At 40.7% G+C, this 17724-nt stretch overlaps 1 protein-coding gene across 1 annotated transcript in view; it reads right to left on the bottom strand.

Moving 5' to 3' along the window:
• Positions 1 to 17724, bottom strand: part of LOC139462366 (uncharacterized) — a 94505-nt gene that overhangs the window by 70748 nt on the left and 6033 nt on the right. The window lies entirely within an intron of this gene.

Genomic DNA, 17724 nt, shown 5'->3' with positions numbered 1-17724 from the left:
TTTGGGCTCTCCACATTGAGTTGGCATGCCGTGATATAACTGTGATAATGTCATTATTGGCGTTAAAGTATATGGATTCAATGAAAACTGTCGCTTGGTTTCTTCACTCACTCCCCTACAGGGAGCACGAATGGACCAGTCGCCCAAGGCGCCGCAATTCGCTGTGCCGATGTTTGTGAGTTCAAATCCCGAATATGTTTCTAGGTTTGTCAGCGCCATACCGTACTCGTGGGTTTTACCGAAAGGGAAAACGTCTGAGACTAGCATCACTTCGAGCTTTCCTCCCACATTAAGCTGCCACGCCGTGATATAACTGGAACACAGCTGTTGCAAGAGGCGTTTAACCAAACCCATTCGGTTACCCTTCAACACTACTAACCCAAGTACCATCACTACACTGTACACTATGCACACCAGTACAAAAATTGGCCCCCGTAGACCAGTACCATCCCTAACTCCTGTCCAACAGTACAGCAGTAACAGTATGTTCAACATTCTATGTTGGCATCAGCTGTCACAGCGGACTGATTTACATTCGTATGACTCCAGCCGTGGCAACAGTACTTAAAATTATATATTGTTATCGACTGCGGACTGTTATATATTTGAATCAGTCACCAGCTGTCGAGCGCAATTCAACATTATATATTGTCATCGACTTTCGCCGCGAACTCTTTTACATTCGTATTTGTTACCAGCTGTTGCAGCGGAATTTAACATTCTATATTGCCATCGACTGCGGACTGTTATATATTTGCATCAGTCACCAGCTGTCGAGCGGAATTCAACATTATATATTGCCATCGACTGTCGCAGCGAACTCTTTTACATTCGTATTTGTTACCAGCTGCTGCAGCGGAATTTAATATTCTATATTGTCATCGACTGTCGCAGCGAACTCTTTAACGTCCATATTTGTTACCATCTGCTGCAGCGGAATTTAACATTCTATATTGCCATCGACTGTCGCAGCAAACTCTTTAACATCCATATTTGTTACCAGCTGCTGCAACGGAATTTAACATTCTATATTGTCATCGACTGTCGCAGCAAACTCTTTAACATCCATATCTGTTACCAGCTGCTGCAGCGGAATTTAACATTCTATATTGTCATCGACTGTCGCCGCGAACTCTTTAACGTCCATATTTGTTACCATCTGCTGCAGCGGAATTTAACATTCTATATTGCCATCGACTGTCGCAGCAAACTCTTTCACATTCTTAGCTTTTAGCAGCTATTATACTTGGCTGTTCAAAATTCGTAGTAGTCAGTGGCTGTAGCAAGGGAATAATCAACACATATAATTTCAATTGACTGTTGCAACGGATTAAGTAGGTAGTTCTCAGCGACTGTCGCATTTGTCTGCTTAACATTCGTTGTGACATCGTGCCCACGTTGCTGTATATTGTGATAAATCCTGTTCACTGTCACACTCTCCCTCTCTTGACCCTCACTTCAAGGGGGATTTCATCGTCTCTGAAGTGGTCAGCGGGTCAGGTCAGCTCTAATCATTATATGTCTCTGTCCGGTTGGTCGTGATCCTATGATAGGCCAATTCTTAAGCCGGCGGCTCAAACTGCCAACAAGCTTTGGTAGGATTATCCTTATTAATATTTGGCCTCAGACAATGTAAGACAAAAGATTCATATTTAAAATTAATGTGATTAGTCAGGGTATTTCGTGCTAATTGATGTAAGTCAGACGGGAATATATTTAACCAAACAATTGACAGATGTGACATCAGGGTTTTTTTCATCCTATATGTCCATCCTATTCGTCCTCGGGCCATATTTCTATCAAAGAATGCGATATTCATTATCACAATAACTTAAATCAGTACATTTAGGTACAAATAATTGATACGATTATGCCCAGACTAATTCGACAAAAAAATCTTGTTCGATTATGCATTTTATTACGTCCTGTAGAAATAAAAATGGCGAAATCAAAAATGGGTGAGTGATTGAGTCAGTCGGTACAGACGCCTCTTTGACGAGCACTGTTTGTCAGCTTCAAGTGGGAGGAAAGCCAAAAGCGATGCAGACCTAAAACCTCGCTTCGTTTTTGTAAATCTTTTCAATCGATGTGTATGGATTCAACTGATTGTACAGCATTCCTCATTCCAGATTGTTTTGGAAGTGTTTCACAAAATGGCAAAAGTTAAAGTGATACAACACCAAAGAGTAACCATATTTGCAGTTCTGGCATGTATGTCGGAAAGTTAAGGTTGTGTTGAAAATCAAAACCAGGCATGATGGCAACGTCCTGATGAGATTCACTTCTCTGTATCAACAGATAAAAGTGTGTTGCGAAATGGTTATTGTGGATATCTACGATAAATTCGAGGATTCAATCAAACATGAATTCACACATTGCGATGGTGTTTCGTTGATTGGTAAATATGTTCTCCCGTGCAGCTGGTGTCGGAGAGGGGGAAATGAACTTAAGTCTAACAATTTACAATTTTGAAATACATGTTATTCCACTCAAGAAGAAGTGATATTGACAAACAGTATGACTCTTGCGTGGTTATTGTGAGGTTATTTTGACCTGTGCGTCTTGGCTTACTGGCTCCTCTGGCTCGGTGGCGATGTTATAAGGGATTGGGGATGTATTGTTTTTTAACATACTTTTATAAATCTAAATTTAGAAAGCCAGTGATTTAGTTTACATGTGACAGAAAAGCAAAAATGATACAGTTTTTAGACAGTTATGTCTTTGGTGATAGCCAGGGGCATGGGTATGGTGCTAATACCCTAGAAACATAATCCGGCGAATGTGGGATTCGAACCCATGATCCAATGGTTCTGTGGCGCCCAGCGGAAGCAGCTCTGGACCTCGGAAGTCTAGGACACTCGTGGCGTATTGTGTGGATGATTAAAAGAGGTGATTTATACATCATGTACAAAGGCGACCACGCCCCAGGATGCGTACCTGACAGTTAGGATGTTTTTATAATTAACAGAAATCCTCGACATTCAGAGTAACTTAACAAACTTGAAAAGTAAAATTAGAGACATAATTCCGATTACCAATTTTCAAGATTTCCTGTTGACGGACAATGTAATTATGTTTTTCACAATACACTTTCTCACTATACCCTTTGATGCAGCTATTTATACCACGTACGTTTCGGTGACACACTCGTTCATGTTTGAAGAATTAGCTGTGACACACAGCGTCCCTGGAATGTAGCAGAAGGGTTCCACTCAGTAGTAATTATCAGTGGAAACGTTTGCACTAGAACAGGGATTTAGCGAGTGGGTGCAGGAATCACCCGTTTCAGTCAATCGGATATCAAAGTACAACATCGCTCTTTCTCAGCGTGTGGCATAACACTTTGTGTGGGTGAACAGGAAGCCACGAGCTTGGTGGAGTTGAAGATGGCGTATAAACCACCATGACGTGTTGGTTTATTGTCACAAGTAGCACCATGTTTGTCGACTGCCACATGTAACCCCGACCCACGTGTCTACTGCTACATGTAACTCTGACCAATGTGTCTACTGCTACATGTACCACCGACCCACTTGTCTACTGCTACATGTAACATTGACCAATGTGTCTACTGCTACATGTACCACCGACCCACGTGTCTACTGCTACATGTAACACTGACCAATGTGTCTACTGCTACATGTAACACTGATCAATGTGTCTACTGCTACATGTAACACTGACACGTTGGTCTACTGCTTCATGTAACACTGACACGTTTGTCTACTGCCAAATGTAACACTGACAAGTTCATCTACTGCTAAATGTAACACTGACACGGGAGTCTGCTGCCACTTGTAACACTGATACGTTGGCCCACTGCTACATGTAACACTGACACATTGCACTCTGCAATATGTAACACTGGTACGTTGGTCTACTGCTGCATGTAACACTGGTACGTTGGTCTACTGCTACATGTAACACTGACACGTGAGCCTACTGCTACATTTAACACTGACACGTGGGCCTACTGTTACATGTAACACTGACGTAAGCCTACTGCTACACGTAACACTGACACGTGAGTCTACTGCTACATTTAACACTGACACGTGGGCCTACTCCTACATGTACTCTGACACATTGCACTCTGCAATATGTAACACTGGTACGTGAGTCTACTGTTACATGTAACACTGACGTAAGCCTACTGCTACATTTAACACTGACACGTGGGCCTACTGTTACATGTAACACTGACGTAAGCCTACTGAAAGACGTAACACTGACACGTGAGTCTACTCCTACATGTAACACTGACACATTGCTCTCTGCTACATGTAACACTGACACATTGCTCTCTGCTACATGTAACACTGACACATTGCTCTCTGCTACATGTAACACTGACACGTTGGTCTACTGCTACATGTAACACTGACACATTGCTCTCTGCTACATGTAACACTGACACATTGCTCTCTGCTACATGTAACACTGACACATTGCTCTCTGCTACATGTAACACCGACACATTGCTCTCTGCTACATATCACACTGACACAATGCTCTATGCTACATGTAACACCGACACATTGCTCTCTGCTACATGTAACACTGACATATTGCTCTCTGCTACATGTAACACTGACACATTGCTCTCTGCTACATGTAACACTGACACATTGCTCTCTGCTACATGTAACACTGACACATTGGTTTACTGCTACATGTAACACTGACACGTTGGTCTACTGCTACATGTAACACTGACACATTGCTCTCTGCTACATGTAACACTGACACATTGGTTTACTGCTACATGTAACACTGACACATTGCTCTATGCTACATGTAATACTGACACGTTGGTCTACTGCTACATGTAACACTGACACATTGCTCTCTGCTACATATAACACTGACACATTGCTCTCTGCTACATGTAACACTGACTAGTTGGAATACTGCTACATGTAACACTGACACGTTGGTCTACTGTATACGTTTAACACTGAAATGTTGGTCTACTTCTACATCAACCATTCTTTGTAATCATAAACAAACAGATTTTATCCCGTGATAACCCCATGTGAATATAAACGACATATGAAAATATTCATTCTGCACCTACATGGTACAACACCGAAAAGTAGATGTCAAACTAGATGTCACAACCAGTAAAGGTTTATCTAATTCCTCATTCGCAGTTTGCAGTTGTCGACCAGGAAAAGAGGTCGAGGTGCCCCCTGACCTCAAGTAATGTTATCAGACATTTTCTTCTTGACCTCTGTTGGACATAATATGATTGATAAATTCCGGCACACAATCAGCTGTTGATATGGTAACTGGCGCCGATATCGACGGGACAGAATCGACTGTTTGGGGCCTTGAAGTGGGTCCATATCAGTTCGCGAACAGCTGCGGGGCTAGTGAATAAACACTAATGAATGGCTCGACGTATTCTCATGTAAGAATTGTTAAGAACCACCCCGCAAAAGACACGTTTGGTCCAGCTAAACAAAGGAATGATTTGAATGTGAGGTTATTATGAACGCTGAATACGAATGTCAATATTGTTTTTTTTCCGTGGTCAGTCTTGACTGCTAATATATACCTCCTTGTAGAATTATCTTCAAAGTCCTTCTTTATGTCTTACCGTCACATATATACATTTGTGTGTGTGATAGCTGACCTATACTACTCTTACGGAGAGCAGCCGTGATATACCAAATCCCCTACATACCCACGTGGAATGGGTTATTGTCGGCTGTACTGTTACGTGGCTTCCTTGCCAAGAAACAAAGGGGAGGGGTTGGGAAAACAAAAAGGGATGGGGGGGATACATGGATTGGGGTCGTGTTTGTTTGGTTGTTGTTTAACGCCGCACTCAGCAATATTCCAGCAATGAAGCGGCGGTCTGTAAATTTTCGATTCTGGATCAGACAATCCGATGACTGACATCATGAGCATCGAGACACGTAATTGGGATACAATGATATGCATGAACCGTGTCAATGGGTCATCCCACGATCCACCACACTGATTAGTATACCAATAAACTGATGTATTCCATACCTTTATATCCCTGTGAAGCATTGAGTGGTATATATATCCAAAATAACTCACATTTTTTGAAAATGTATATAGTGACGATATATTTTGTTGAAAAGTAAGTCATAATTCATTTAATTACATTAATATAGGATAATACAAGACATGTATCTTCATATCAAAACACACACACCATCTCTCTAAGAACATACACACATACATCCACGTATACACACGTACGCAAACGCACATACACACACACACACAGACACACACGCACGCACGCACGCACGCACGCACGTACGCACTCACACACACACACACATAAAAAGCAAAATAACGATTCACTAGAAAGTGTCATTAGGAAAGACACATCCGTGTTCCGAATGACATTCACATAAATGGCTAGAAGATATCAGCATTAATATCACCATAATGCCTCGCCCTAACCTCCCTTATCCCTCCGCGGGCCTTGCTCCACCGGATGTCAGTTCTACAAAATTGTTCTAAATTGCCGCCAATCTCATCAGGCGCTGTTATGAATAGCAGGCGACAGTAGAATCTGGCGGGAGATCGATTAGCGAAGAATATTTGACTAGAAGACCAAGACTTCTGCCCATTCCTGTAGGAGGCCAGCTTTGAATAATCTATCTCTTTATGAGCAGTGTCGATTAAGAGCTTAATGGCGGAAGAAAACAAACTTTACAGAAAGTCGGTTTCTAGTCGTAATCCTGGTGTGAATTAAATTGAAATGGAGAGACTTGGGACAAGGTTCTGTATCTTGAGGGCTCAGGATGGCCACTCCCTCTTCCATCAAGCTGTCCCATCACACTCCGCTAATCACCCCAACCAGGCCCTGTGCGGTGTACGTCCCCACATAATTACATAGTGTCCCATCCGTTATTCAGAGTAAAGAGGTGTTGGATGTCACATCTTCCTTCAGTTACATCGTGGCATCTAGAACAGCTCAAACTAAGTTGTTGTTTTCCATTTCGATCATCGTCATAAAGATGACAAAGAAAACGATAACACCCTCGGTGCTTTTACCATAGAAAAATTGCAATATGTGGAATTAATGGCATGATGTTATTTTTGTAAAGTGAGTGAGTTCATTAGGTTTAACGCCCCTGTGAACAGTATTCCAGTTACATCCCGGGGTTAGTTATTAATTAAAGAATATACACGAAACAATCGCTGATATGTTTGAGGCTAAGTCGTGATCGTCGCACTGTGCAAATATAAAATCAGAGAAGTACACGCACGTTTTACCTTTAGCCACTGTAGCTTTTTTCTGTTCATTTGATCACGTGGTGCACATCTATACGTGTGTTTATTAGTACGGAAGCATACGTGAGCACATAAGTTTAACTAAAATCTTTCCACAATTACCAGTTTTAGTGCATTTAGGAATATTAAAGCAATAACACGGTGACGGACACCAGAAATGTTCTTCCCACATTGTACCCATGTTGGGGAATGGAACCCGGGTCTTTGACGTGACAAGCGAACGCTTTGACCACTGGGCTACCCCACCGCCCCTGATGTTAACGCCAGAGCATTATCGATTATCCTACAAACAGATTTCATTTGGCGTAAGAGGCAACGTAAGCGGTGGAAATTATATGGATGGATCACAGAAAATCAGCGATAGCACCAGATGTCATGTCTGCAGTATTTCAGACACATTGTGGCTAGAACATTTTATACGTTTATGTCACAAGAACGATAAAAAACAGTATCATATCACAGAATTGCATAGTGTCCTAGCTGGATTTACGCCACCCCTTCCGCCTGTGGGGATTACGTCCCCAGTTTAACCGACAATTAAGAGTACAAATGCACCAGGATAAGATGTCAAATAAACAACTGTTATAAAATGACTTTGTCTTACGAACTACGTGAGTGATATGAGTGTATGAATACAACTATGGTATTAACGGTTTTATGTGTCTCCACGGCAACCGACACAGCGAAAGACTTACATGGTCAGCATTTAATGTTGAATTACAACAATAAAGACAAACCTCAAACGTGATGACAAAAATATCGCAAATGCCAGATACTCAATTAACACATAAAGGTCCAACTAAGAGAGAACTGATTTTTATCGGCAAGTAAATACTGTGAGCAAAACGAGCGTTGAGGATTTAAATCCAAAGGAACCCTTCAAGTCCTTGAAACCTGAACCGAAATCATTACGGAGTATCCTTAAATCAAATGTGTGTAAAAAGGACTCCGATGACAACAGATTCCTATCTTGCATGTGATGATTTTTCAATTTTTGTCGATTATCGAGAATACAATTATGACGTTTGCTCATATCATATATTGTGAAGGAAAGAATGTAACCAGGCAAGAATGGATGGTCAAATACCACATCTATTTCCTCTAGTCATTATCCTGATGAAATATAAAGTGTAGAAATTATGTAGTTGTTACATATTTCATCAATTTCGACGGAAAACTGTTTATCTTTGACTTGTCTTTAAACTATACCAACATAACTGATAACGTCTTTGAGAGGCATTTAGAAGTTGAAATACTAAGTAAGGATAACATATATGGATGAAGACCTTTATCACAATTAGGAGCGGTACGAGTCCGGAACATCTACTCTACTAAGCATTACCTTACCACTGAACTAAATCATCTCAAATAAGCTTTCATACAATACATCCGTTACCCTGGACAGCTTATGCAACAGACAATACAGAGCATCACCACGAAAACACAGAAAAAACAAGAAATCTCACGACAACAATCTGCACTCTTTGTCGTCAACCACCTCTATTTTGAAACTGTTACCAATAAATTTGATCTAGTCTTCAAAAGATGTGATAGTATTCGAAACACCACCAAAGCCAAATGAAAACCACCATCCACCCAACAGCAAGAACCATCAGGAGCATTGGACCACATTCAGTCAGTATGTAATCGTGGACATGTTTATATTGGCGAAATATCAAGACCCCTGGCTCAAACCCCGAATTATATAACATCAGAGCTCAGTTTCCAAAGTTGACGCAAAATCAGCTTTATGAGACCATATCCGTGACAACCCTTGCCGCAACATCCAGTGGGACAAAATAAGAGTCCTTTCAACAAGCTCAAAGACTTCAAAATAAGAAAATTCCAAGAAGCAAACCACATCAAACGACTGCAACCATCAATCAACCATATTCATTATTTCATACCTCCTGCTCACCTTCAACTCCCACAAAGATTCCATTTAGTCACAATCCTCTTGTCTATATTACTGGCTCCCCGTAGGATTGTTTTACTTTATTTCACCCGCTTTGTGTAAATAACAGACTTCTCCACTCCACTGCAACCACATCCCAATCTATTCAACTGTATAAACTCTAACTCATACTTGTATATATGCTTCTCATCCATACTCGGTACGCCACTTGCTTGATAATAGTGTCAGAACCAAAACCGAAACGTCGCTCCTAATTGTAACAGTAAAGTTGTTAAGTCATATATCTCATCCTTACTTAACCTAACTGATTAATAGTACATCGTTCATCGTTTGATAAAGTGTGACATTGTTTGACGTCATTTCCGGTGTATGATATAAGATATCACGACTTTGAGCTACGACGTCAGTTTATAGTCATCTAAAACTTGTTATAATCTGCCGGGCAAAAGAGGGTATGCACTTTCACAATTAGATTTTACCGGAAAGTTACAAACGTTATCAAAACGTGACTAGACTTAAAACAGTCGCTGAAACCGATATACTGCAAACGTAAATCCAATACACAACTATGATGCTCGTATAAATACATCAACATCGAACTATTTCTTGTTTGTTTCATTTATAGCCACTACCAAACATAAGTGTATACTTTCTTTTACTGAGCAATTAATTCTAGTCGTTTAGCAATGTAGACACAGTTCCATGAGCAATGGCAAAATCATGTATGTCATCGGGTCGACTTTAATCAGAATCATATATTCACGACAATATGTCACTTAAGTACTTTACAAAGTACACGTTGGAGCACACGTATCCGAATCTAAGAGGTTACGTTTACTAATTGCGTGAGTAATAGTATGTCATCATCTGCTTCACGTCTTTGTTAAAAGTGATTGTAATATCATGGACCCCCTCCGTGGTCTAGTGGTAGATCGTCCGCCCGGAGAGCGGAAAGTCCGGGATTCGATCCGCGGCCGCTTCATACCAAAAGACGTTAAAATATGGTACTTGTTGTTACCCTGTCTGGCGCTCGGCATTAAGGGGAAAAAACAAGGAATGGTCGGCTCGGAGTCAATATACTGTTTCTGAGTGGGTACACCGAGTTGCTGGTCTCTGAGCTACCAATTGGTCAATTTTATCAACTGAACTTGAAAGGGGACACATTTAGACAAACGAAATCAACACAGATAATGGTATAATATCACAGGGGTGGGTTGTAAACTGTCCAATTGTATTATCTTGTATCTGTTCCTTATGAGCGGTTGCACGGGTGACCCATTCGCCTTAGTCGTCGCTCTTCCATTTACAGAGTGCGTCCCTTAGGCGTGCCAAAAACTTGTTATCGTGAGTTCGAATCCCGGATTGCCATGGTCTATCTGTTTCTCATGAGCGGTTGCACGGGTGACCCATTCGCCTTAGTCGTCGCTCTTCCATTTGCAGAGTGCGTCCATTAGGCGTGCCAGAAACTTGTTATCGTGGGTTCGAATCACGGATTGCCATGGTTATGTTTCCAAGTCTGTCACAATCCCTGTGTTAATGGGTGGTAAACGGCTAAGACCTGCATCACTTCGGTCTTTGCTCGCACATCAAGTTATCAGGCTGTCAGACGCATGTAAATATATTGTCCAAAGCGGCAAATATACCCAACTTACAAACTTTTTGCGAAACCCACAGAAACTGATATGGTGATGGCAGACCAAGGATCATAATCGGTGTTATTCAGTTTGATTATCATCGATACAAGGCCCCCGTTCCCCTTTAACACTGTTATATGCATACATGAATTGTGTGTCTACGTATATGTTTCGCACGCTTACAAAATCGCAAATCAATGGAAACCATTTTGATAATATAGCAGTCGGGGTGGAACAGTGAGTGACTGAACATGGTCGGGCTTAATCACCACAACCAACTATTTACAATGAGCAAGCTCATCTGACACATGCAGTGAAACACCGTTAATCTTGACGTTCCTGGTAAAATTGTCACGAGTGGTAATTTTCTGAATGAACTTACCATTGATCTGGAGTACTTAAAAACTTGTTTCCATTTATGGAATTATGACATGTTCGCATACTAGGTAAATGTTCGCATACTAGGTAAATAAGACAGGACATGCTGACCCTTTTTGCGAACACCTGGTGTCATCACTGATTTTCGTACACTTTTCACCGCTATTTTGCCTTTTACGCCAAACGGAAACTGTGAAGTGGGATGATCGAGACTGGTAAATCTCTAACTTTGACACTCTATATGTAAGTTTATTATTCAATAACCGAAAAGACCCGTGAAGATTCCGGGGTAGAATAGGTCTTCAGCAACCCATGCTTGCCGTAAAAGGTGACTATGCTTGTCGTTAAAGGCGACTAACGGGATCGGGTGTTCAGGCTCCCTGACTTGGTTGATGCATGTCATTGATCCCAATTGCGTGGATCGATGCTCATGTTGTCAATCACTGGATTGTCTGGTCCAGACTCGATTATTTACAGATATATTTTTGCCGTCATATAGCTGGACTATTGCTGAGTGCGGCGTTAAACAACAAACCAACCAACCAACCATTACCGAAATACATATTGAAGTCAATTTTATCAATAAATACGTCAACAACAATAACTTGACACGACACGACACGAGACAAGACACGAAATCGGGGACATTGTTCAGCGCAATAATGCAACACAAGCCCCGCCCATTCTATTACCATCCAATCAGCAGTAGTCCATTAAAGGGCGTGACTTAAATATATTTCTTTGCGGTTTAAGAAAACATAAACGCAAAAGAAATTTCTTGCATAGCCAATTAAATATCACGGAATCACTTATTAATTAATTAATTAATTTGATTATGTTGCTCTCCATATATTTGGACGTCCAAATCAAGATCGACTAAAAACTAAGATTTCCGGACGGACTAGGTATCACTGTATTCGAGAACACCTGGTGTCATCACTGATAATCAGTGATCCATTCATATAATTGTCGCCGCTGTTTTGCCTTTCACGTCCAATGGAATCTGTTTCGTCGGATTTCCTGGCGTTGGCGTTTTATCTCATTATGGTGGATGACGAACTTCATGAGAATGCATTATTACAGTGTTCTTCTGATTTCATGGGTCAAAAGAAATGAGACAGTTGTTAGCTGAATAAACATGGCGTGTGGAGATTGTTTGGTTCTTGTCCATCCCTCATCTCATACGATCTCAGCGTTTTCTTTCATGTTTCAAGTACCTGCCGCCTGCACATAATGGAAAGCAGCTGTTTGTTCAGGAATAACAGTAGTCATCATAAACGTACACCATGTTTTTTTGTGAAGGTGGGAGAACAGTGTGTCAACTCTATGGAGGAGGAAAGCAAACGCGATGTGGATCAACTTCTTAGACGTTAACCACTTACTAACCAAAGATCATAAGCAGCGAATCTGATGCTCGAATCATAGACCAGCGTATCCTGGCAGCTTAAGGGACTCAACATTGCATAGTGAGTTGCAGCTCTTTATTAAATCCCTGCGATACGAATGCCCCCGTTTTGTTTAGACAGTCTTCTAATATTTCTCGTATCGATTTTGAAATATAATTTATGCCTACATCCGAATTCACCTACAAACACACAGTAATAACCCAATCTCAAAACTCTAACCTAGACGTCATAAACGTAATCAACCAGGTACTCCTCAACTATGCAACAGAGACAATCAAACATGTGTCCAATTCATTCTCATGTTCATTTTGCTCTCTGGCTGAAATCTTGTTGATGCCCAAATGTGATAACCCATTTTGTCGGTAACATGGTGTGAGCATGTGGATTGTTTCGTGAAGTATTAGCATCAATGCAGTCAACCTGTCTGACACACTGGACACTGCATCTGACCAGCAGTTCATTGAATGGTCAACCTTTCATACACAGATGATGAATAAATAAGAGCCAAGTTCTGCACAGATTCTTCTGACGGACGGACAATATTATATAATAACGCCCAAATATATAATCCAAAGAGATGCTGCCAGACCCATGATAAATCTATTACTCGCTTGGAATGGTTTGTCCTTCGCTCAGCTGGCTTCGCTAAGAGTGTTACACGGTCGAAGTTAAAATCACCGTAGATGATTACGTCCTAGCTGCCTCAATCCTATTGGTAACTGTCGTCCACCGCCAGTAATACGACACAATCTAATGTGTGGCTTTATGTCGCCACAAATGCACAGCGGGAGAGGCTATTGTGCTTCGGCGCTTACACTGGCTCTACACACAACGACAAATGTTCAATTTCGTTAAACAGCTTGCTTCCTTGGGACTTCCAAAATTAGCTGAGATTGTGTATGGTATGGGCATGTCAAGGAACGCACAATGAACATGTTTCTGATAATTGAATCAAACACACAATTATTTTATGTACTGTTTTTACCCGGAAGAATTTCTATGAATTAATTCAGTGTATATTCCTTATCACATGCAACGTGCGTTTGCAGTGTTAGAGCCCAAGAATGCATCTAATTGATTTTAGCTTTAACTCTCCTTGAATGATGTAGTGCTAAATATAGAGACTGCTCTAGGTCTCGTTCTTCGTTAATCTTGTTACGGGTTTATTGCATAAAAAGGGTAAAAAATGTTTTAAAATTGTTGGTGTAATAACAAGGCGTCACCTGCACAGCCTTCATCATCTTAGATGTTTGTTAATGGAGACTGTGTCCATTAAACGAGTGTATATATTCATGTGTAATGCAACGACGAATTAAAAAATTCTCATTCATGAAATGACACATACATGTACACGTACATTGTATCCACAAGTGGAATATTGTTTTAGTCATCCATGACATCGTCGTCCATTGCTTTTCTACGGAAAATTATAGATTCATGTGCCGAAAACTCAGTTTTGTGTCTATTGATAGTGTTGTTGCAAATCCGCTATTTTGATATAGGGATAAGTCTTCACCCATTATATCACGGACTCAAGTTTCTTTATGGCGGAAGAAATGTCATTGTCAAGTGTATTTGGTAGTTTAAAATGAAAGTACGTTTCTTTTCATATTTTCATTTCCAGCTTGCATAGATGTGTCCGCGTATGTTTGTGTGTGTCTGCAAGTCAGTTTATGTGTGTCTGTGTGTCTGTTTTCGTGGACCACAGAAGAGAAGGTTGTCAGTAATAACAGCGCCAAGTCTCTGCCATCACTTGAAGCAACAAATGCTGTAATTTTCCCTAACAATCAATACCTAGTTTGACTGATCGCTGCAAGACAAGCTTAGATACCAAAAACAAACAAGGTATTGAGTGTTTGTTTTAGCCTGGTTAATGCTTAAACCGCACAGTGTTCTTAACAAGTATAATAGAGGCTCCTCTGGAGAAGCCCAAGTTGGCCTTTGATGTGTCGCTGGCAGCAGCGCCATCTAGTGACAGGTAGGGACATTACACGTGATTCAGCTTAGCTATCCCACGGCTCAGCCCCAGCGAGGAACACTTGTTTAATACGCAATAAACGTGATTCGCTTTGATTCATGAACAGAGGGGGTAACGATCACATTTTGTTTTGGTAACAGATCTGAACCGATTTCATTGTTCTGGTCCGATAGGAGGCTGGTGAAAATAGGTCTCAGATAATCATTAAAATGTCAGTGAACCATTTAATAAAAAATAAGTGATAAACATGTGTTTCGTTAAAAATAAGAAGTCAAAATGACAGATGTATCGATAAATCAACGTACAATTTCATGCCAGACATGTGCTGTGCATATATTAGTTTTTGCTCTTTTAACAATCAACGAAATCATTTGAACTTACATAAGATGTATCATATTCACAATAAAGGTAGGCAATAACAATGTATGACAATTAGGAAACTCATGACAGAACTATTTTATCTACCACTAATGATGTTGTATCAATGACACCTAAATGTTTTCCAATAGTCTGTTTATATTTCCAATCCTCCAGTATTCGTACGAAACCCAATAATAATTACTGCTCCTCGCTTCTATTTACATTTATTCACAAGTTCACAATATGGTATCTGTGAAAGATGATATGGGACACTCGCCACCTGATCGCAAGCATTAAAGTGCTATGTGAAGGTGCAGAAATAACCATCGTGTGTATATATTGTTTGGATGAACTGAACACGGCTTGTATGGGAAGGTGTCCTTCGTTGTACTGAAAACTCCATATGTGAATAATGTTTCAGCTGGTTACGGCTTCATATGAGTAGGGATGTTCTACGACATACTGATAACATCATCACATGTGAGGTTGTTCCACAACATACAAATATCATCACCAGGGTGTGCTACGACATATAGATAACATCATCACATGTGAGTATGTTCTGTGACACACAGATAACATCATCACATGTGAAGATGTTCTACGACAAACTGATTACATCATCACATGTTAGTGTGTTCTGCAACATACTGATAACATCATCACTTGCGAGTATCTTCTACGACATACTGATAACATCATCACATGTGAGAGTGTTCTACGACATACTGATAACATTATCTCATGTGAGTGTGTTCAACGACATACTGATGACATCATCGCGTGCGAGAGTGTTCTACGACATAATGATAACATTATCTTATGTGAGTGTGTTCTACGACATGCTGATACCATCGTCACGTGAGGGTGTTCTACAACATACTGATAACATCATCACATGTGAGGGTGTTCTACGAAATACAAGTATCACCACATGAGGGTGTGCTACGACATACTGATAACATCATCACATGTAAGAATGTTCTGTGACATACAGATAACATCATCACATGTGAGGATGTTCTACGACATAATGATAACATTATCTTATGTGAGGGTGTACTGCGACATACTGATAACAGCATCACGTGAGGGTGTTCTACTAATTGCTGATAACATCATCACATGTGAGGGTGTTCTACGACATACATATGTCATCAGATATTAACTTCTTTATTACAATTAGGAGCGACGTTTCGGTGTAGGCTCTAACGACGTTAACAAGCAAGAGATGTTACACCGTAACGTCGCTCCTAATTGTAATGAAGAAGTTGTTCATCCATAAATCGTATCCTTACTTAGTACTCCCACTTTCAAATGCCTCTCAAAAAAAGAAGCGATTCAAACATCACTTGCTTGATAACGGTGTTAAAAACCTACCCCGAAACGTCGCTCGTCATTGTAACAAAGAAGTTGATCATCCATAAATCTTATCCTTACTTGAATTTGAATAGATTTAAATGAGGTGATACGGTTAACGCATCTTTCGAAACATGAATAAAAAATTGCACCAATTTCGCATGAACATATTTGGAAAGCCTCCAGGGTGTCATATATTCATGTGACATGGGACAGTATAGTGAGGCAGCCACATTCGTCACACCAGTGGACATAACGGGATCTGTAATCAATGCCCCTGCTTTAGTCCTATATGCCTTTGTTCAAGGGAAGATAATTATTGCTGGTGGTTCACAGAGCTTCTGCGTGACGCGACAGAGTAAATCGTATCTTTTTAGATAGAAGTAGGGGACTCCATTTGACTTTTCCTGATTAAGGTGGGATTTTATTTCGTTTTTACTCATCCTATTCTAAGTGAGTTTTCGTTATTGCTTGAGTACGTCACTGGTTAGCGTTAAGGATGAAGCCGTCTGATCTTTGTGAAGTTAATAGGTCATAGGTCAGTATGGCCTGTGGTCTACAAACGAACAGAATATAGATATTTGTGATAATTTCAAACAAGCGTAAATATTTGTCCACAAAAATGTCTCAGCATCATTTGCATACGTGAGTCAATACATGAGTCCATTTCAAGTATGTAGGTCAATTTGGTTCTTCGGAGTCATTTGATTTATGTGTTGGGTGTAAGTCCAGGTAACGTGTCGTTTCATTCCTTTCGTTTTGAGCAACATGTATCTGAGGTTCACGAACATAAATGAGAAATGCGCGCAGATTAACTGAGTCACATGAGTTTCACTCTTTGTCTTACATGTCTTAATGTCGTACGCTTACATCAGAAGACCGCCTACGTGGTTCAGTGGTAAAGCGTCTGCGCGGAGAGTGGAAGGTTGGGGGTTCGATCTCTGAACGCGTCATACAAAAAGACGTTAATACACGGTACTTGTTGTTTCCCTGCCTGGCGCTCAGCATTACAGCGCTAAAACAAGGACCGGTCGGCTCGGAGTCAGTACATTGTGTCTGAGTGGGATATTCATGGTAAACTGCGGACTATAAATTCGACATTAGTCTGCCTAGTCCCAGAACGTTTCGAAGAATATGAAGACTCCCCATCTCTGCAGTCTTCTGCATTATTATTACATTATTTGATATGATTTACAGATTAAAACAGTAAATGCAGCAAAGAGGGTTTGGGTCAGGCTGCTTAGGCTCATCAACAGCTCAGGGCCCTTGCCCCCTCTACACGCAGCCCAGACAGCGAATGGGACTTTTCCCAGGAAACGCTGCCTAGTCAAACCCTCCCAGACCTTTCCGGAGAATATGAATACTTCCCAACACTGCATTACTGCCTTCTGCATTACCGAGATCGTCAGA

The sequence above is a fragment of the Haliotis cracherodii genome, unplaced genomic scaffold, assembly GCF_022045235.1.
Source record: "Haliotis cracherodii isolate W230 unplaced genomic scaffold, xgHalCrac1.p SCAF_15, whole genome shotgun sequence".
Lineage (NCBI taxonomy): Eukaryota > Metazoa > Mollusca > Gastropoda > Lepetellida > Haliotidae > Haliotis > Haliotis cracherodii.
The sequence above is the reverse complement of the archived record's forward strand: the minus strand, read 5'-3'. Positions and strand labels throughout refer to the sequence as shown.